The sequence below is a fragment of the Thrips palmi genome, unplaced genomic scaffold, assembly GCF_012932325.1.
Source record: "Thrips palmi isolate BJ-2018 unplaced genomic scaffold, TpBJ-2018v1 HiC_scaffold_8, whole genome shotgun sequence".
Classification (NCBI taxonomy): domain Eukaryota; kingdom Metazoa; phylum Arthropoda; class Insecta; order Thysanoptera; family Thripidae; genus Thrips; species Thrips palmi.
The window spans coordinates 14125760-14131101 of record NW_023144635.1 but is presented as its reverse complement, the minus strand read 5'-3'; positions in this window follow the sequence as shown (position 1 = coordinate 14131101).

The window sequence follows — 5342 nt, the reverse complement described above, 5'->3', positions numbered from 1 at the left end:
ATTTTGGACCAGAATTTTCTCAGTGGTCATTGTTTCCTGCAGTATTTGGTGTGCTGATCACAAAAATGACTTTTATTTTCACTCCAGACCTTTACTTTTCCCTAAACTTACCAATTTCGGACCAAATTTTTTAAGTCGAGTTTTACATAGTTTCCTGCAGTTTTTTGGTGCGCTGATCACGAAAATGACTTCCAATTTCATCCCAGCCCTTTACTTTTCCCAAAAATTACCAATTTCGGAGCAAAATTTTTAAGTCGAGTTTTACATAGTTTCCTGCAGTTTTTGGTGTGCTGATCACGAAAATGACTTCCAATTTCATCCCAGACCTTTACTTTTCCCAAAATTTACCAATTTCGGACCAAAATTTTCAAGTCGAGTTTTACATAGTTTCCTGCAGTTTTTGGTGTGCCGATCACGAAAATGACTTCCAATTTCATCCCAGACCTTTACTTTTCCAAATATTTACCATTTTCGGACCAAAATTCTATAGTCGAGTTTTTCACAGTTTCCTGCAGTGTTTGGTGTACTGATCACGAAAATGACTTCCAACTTCATCCCAGACCTTTACTTTTCCAAATATTTACCAATTTCGGACCAAAATTTTGAAGTCGAGTTTTACATAGTTTCCTGCAGTTTTCAGTAAGATAATCACGAAAATGACATTAATTCCGGCCCTTTCGTTACGGAAGACACTGTGTTGGCCTTATTCTCCAATCTTTGCCATCTCCTATAAGAATGTGTTCAGACGCATCGCTCGCCTACTACGCGCCCTAACTAAACGGCGCGTACCCCTAGTTTAATGTGTAGGATGTTATGAAAAGCCCCATGGCTGTTACAAATCACCCCATGCAGGGGCGATTCGTAACAGCATGCAAGGGTTTGGAAAACGTCTTAGATTTCAGAGATTACGGACTCCAGATTGATCCAATGGAGCTGCACAGTCTAGATGAAGGGCCAGACTGCTCAACTGGCACAAGTTTGACACCGATATGCAGAATGTTCTTAATTTTGTACAGAGAATTCCGAAATCTGTTACAAATCACCCCATACTCCCTTACATTTTTCTCACAGTGCCGGGCGACGAGCCCACAAGGAACCCCACGGAGGAAAATGGTCGCCTTTTTCGCTTACCTCCTTTTCCGCACTTGGGGAAAAAAGATGTCGGTGCTGAACGAAGAGACACTTGAGTTCTGTGGTCAATGCCTGGAACTGTGTCGGTAAAACGATGACTGGTCGCTGCCATGTCAAAGTGTAGTATTGCTCCACACATCAAAGAAACGTTTAAGAATGTATGTCCCTCACACAATAACTGAACAGGAAATGGCGTTACTCTCATGTTATGTTATGTTTCGGCGAGACCTTTAACTCTTCAAGGAGGTACACTAGGGTGGCCCAAAAAAAATCGAACGTTTTCCGATTGTCCAATTCCGCTCAAAAATCGATTCTAGACCGAAAAAAAATAACCCCTATTTTTTGCGTTTTGTCCTGAGACGATTTTGAATACCGGCTCAAAAGCAAAAATGGTTTTTAACCCGTTTTTAGCACCAAAATTGTCATAACAATTACAGTTTTTATCGGATTTTCAAAAACGATACGGCAAAATGTTCGGTTTTAGACGGCGAACAAATTACATTTTCACCATTTTTTTGTCAGACTTCGTCTTCAGTATTCTGCTTGCGATTTTCGCTCAAAAAGACACATATTGTTCACTTTTTGGATATAATTTTCTTGTTTCGGACGGCCGAGATGGGTCTCTATCCACTTTTTTATCTTACCCTATCCCAAAACAAACCGATTACGTGAAATATAGGCGTGCAAATCAATTTGCCTACCATCCAGGGGCAAGCATTTCGTTGTTTTCAGTATAAAGAAAAGACTGTTGAGCTCTGAGGCCGCAATTTTCCTCCGATCCTCAAACCCGAGATGCCATTTTGTTCAGTTTTTTAAGACAAATAAAAAAGATTCTGGTAATTTTTTTGTCAGACTGCGTTTTAAGGTCCGTTTCTGCTTGTAACGTGCAAAAATCGCCCAAAATCGAATTTGTTGCCCACTTTTGGACCGTTTTTCTCGTCAGCGATCCACGTGACCAGCCGATGATCACTCTTTCACCTTCCCTAGCCTTTCTGAAATGGCTGGAATTAAGAAGAGCCAGGTCCTAGACACGAACGAACAGGTCCAGGCAAGATTTGGCGGGTTTTTTGCTTGTAACGTGCAAAAATCGTCCAAATTCGAATTTCTGCCCACTTTTGGACCGTTTTTCTTGTCCAAACCTGTCACAACTTCTCCATACCGGTCAGAACTGGACAAAAGCTGTTGCAACACTCCCACTTTTGCTGAACTTTTCACACGAGCCCAAAACCGTCCGGGCTGGCCTTATTTACCTTTGAAGAAAAATTCTATCCCCGCCAAATCCTGCCTGGACCTGTTCGTTTGTGTCTAGGACCTGGCTCTTCTTAATTCCAGCCATTCCAGAAAGGCTAGGGAAGGTGAAAGAGTGATCATCGGCTGGTCACGTGGATCGCTGACGAGAAAAACGGTCCAAAAGTGGGCAACAAATTCGATTTTGGGCGATTTTTGCACGTTACAAGCAGAAACGGACCTTAAAACGCAGTCTGACAAAAAAATGACCAGAATCTTTTTTATTTGTCTTAAAAAACTGAACAAAATGACATCGCGGGTTTGGGGATCGGAGGAAAATTGCAGCCTCAGAGCTCAACAGACTTTTCTTTATACTGAAAACAACGAAATGATTGCCCCTAGGTGGTAGGCAAATTGATTTTCACGCCTACATTTCACGTAATCGGTTTGTTTTGGGATAGGGTAAGATAAAAAAAGTGGATAGGGACCCATCTCGGCCGTCCGAAACAAGAAAATTATATCCAAATAGTGAACAATTTGTGTCTTTTTGAGCGAAAATCGCAAGCAGAATACTGAAGACGAAGTCTGACAAAAAAATGGTGAAAATGTAATTTGTTCGCCGTCTAAAACCAAACATTTTGCCGTATCGTTTTTGAAAATCCGATAAAAACTGTAATTGTTATGACAATTTTGGTGCTTAAAACGGGTTAAAAACCATTTTTGCTTTTGAGCCGGTATTCAAAATCGTCTCAGGACAAAACGCAAAAAATAGGGGTTATTTTTTTTCGGTCTAGAATCGATTTTTGAGCGGAATTGGACAATCGGAAAACGTTCGATTTTTTTTTGGGCCACCCTAAGGTACACATTCGCATAACACCCTGTAAGTTACACAAAAGTCGTGTATTACGCGCAATACACGTGATGGTAATACCATTGTCGGGTTAAATATACAAACTTTTGACATTTTAAGGCCGAATAATACATGTGTAATATCTCCGTTATACCGCGTAATGCAGAATAGTCTGTACCGTCAACGGGGGTAACTTGGGACAGTCTGCCCTGTACAGCTTGTTGGTGCTGCCATTCAGCGACGGGGGTTCCTAGCGTCAAACCCGCGGCAGGGTTTTGTTTCAGAGGGTTCAGGGCACGCGCGGAAAGATGGAATGAATAACATCACAATTAGTATTTGAGAAACGGGAAACTACATAATAGGGTTTTTGACATAATATGTCAAACATTGACAAGTTGACCCTAGTGCAAGGACTAGTCTCTCTAGATTGTTAGATCATACACAACCAATAACGTTCTCAAAAAGGCGTTGATAAGTTTTCCTATCTTCGGCCCAGACTTCACTTTATCAAAAATCGAAATTTCACGGGGTAACTTGGGACAGTATCTTCCTCATGTTTCCAGCAGTCCTAGCCTCCCAGGAATTGACTGACCCGGTCCCTGACATAAGTTAGACTTCGGATTTTACGCTGATTTTGGAAAGAGATGCCTTGCTCTGCAGTTTTGTCTTCTGGTAATCCATATTTTGAAATTTTCAGAAAATGCCTGAAAAATACCAGTAGAAAAGAAAGTTTCACGAAGAGCCCTAGATAGAGTCCGATATCGGTCCTACAAGAGTTCCTAGGCCTCAATTCTTGGTCTACATGTTGTGACTTAAATTTATGACATCCATTAACATCAATAGATGAATGGGAATGTAGCTAGTTACCTACTGTCCCAAGTTACCCCCGGTCATGGGGTAACTTGGGACACTCTTTCGAGACCGCTTGTAAACGATATAATCGAGGCAAATGAATCAGACAAGCATCAAATCATGGGGAAAGGGTCAAACTTTTACATAGAAAGGATCCAATGGTCTGGGTTGAGAATCTTGCCTCTGGCGTTCAATAACCGTGAAAAAGTGTCCCAAGTTACCCCCGTCGACGGTACACGATTTCTTGCAGTAGTGGGGTACTTCGGAGAAAACCCAGACCGGAAGTCAGCGACAGAACGGGAGAAACAAAAGAACGTCGGGAGGCCGTGCTGAGCGGTGGTGGGGGTTGAAATCAGCGGATTGGGGGTGAAGGCGGCGCGCGCATGCTGCCCCCACCCCGCCGATTTCGACCCCCACCACCGCCCAGCACGGCCTGACGACGCTCTTTTGTTTCTCTCGGTCTGTCGCTGACTTCCGGTCAGGGTTTTCTCCGAAGTACCCTATCACCCCCTCGATCAGGCTGCTTTGCTAGGATTCGGTTTGCGACCACCATTTGCCAGAGTCCCGGTTTGGATGCGGCCAGGACTCCGGCGCGAGGCTATGGAGGTACGTATGAGAAACTTAATGTCTAGGAGCGTTTGTGGCTTTTCTGGAAGGCCGTAAAGGTTAGATGGGAACAACAGCCGGTTTGCCGCCATAAATCTTCATACAGGTTCGTTTTGCCGCCGAATCGGCGGTAAGTCGCTTCCATTCAAACAGAGGCGCGTGGGTCGACAAGTTTTGGAATTTAGGGAGTACCGTAAACCGGGGTAACTTGAGACAGCAAGGGTAACTTGAGACACTTCTGCTTTTCCACCTTTTTGGAGCTGCCACCTAGCTCAGCACATTCGGAGGTCAAAACTGCCCTAGCACTTTCTTTCATATACTTCTTTGGAAAGACGATTAAGTGTGTGAACGGCGGGTTGGGACCAAGCTGGTCAGATCTAAAACGATTTTTCAATTTTAGTAAATTTAACAATTTTAGAGAAGTGCTTCAAGTCTCCCTTGGTACTCGAAACACGTCTTGCTGAGACCCAAATGACTGTAGTACCTTTCAACCCTATTATTTCAACATTCTAAATGCAGCATGTGTTTTGAGGGAAACCCATCATTCATCGGGTAATACTGACTTTTATAGAAAATGGGAACTGTGCGGGGTAACTTGAGACACCAAATTTCATTGAATTTGACGGAAGTCGAGTGGCGTAACTTGACACTGGCACCTCCTTGTACTACAGGGTGG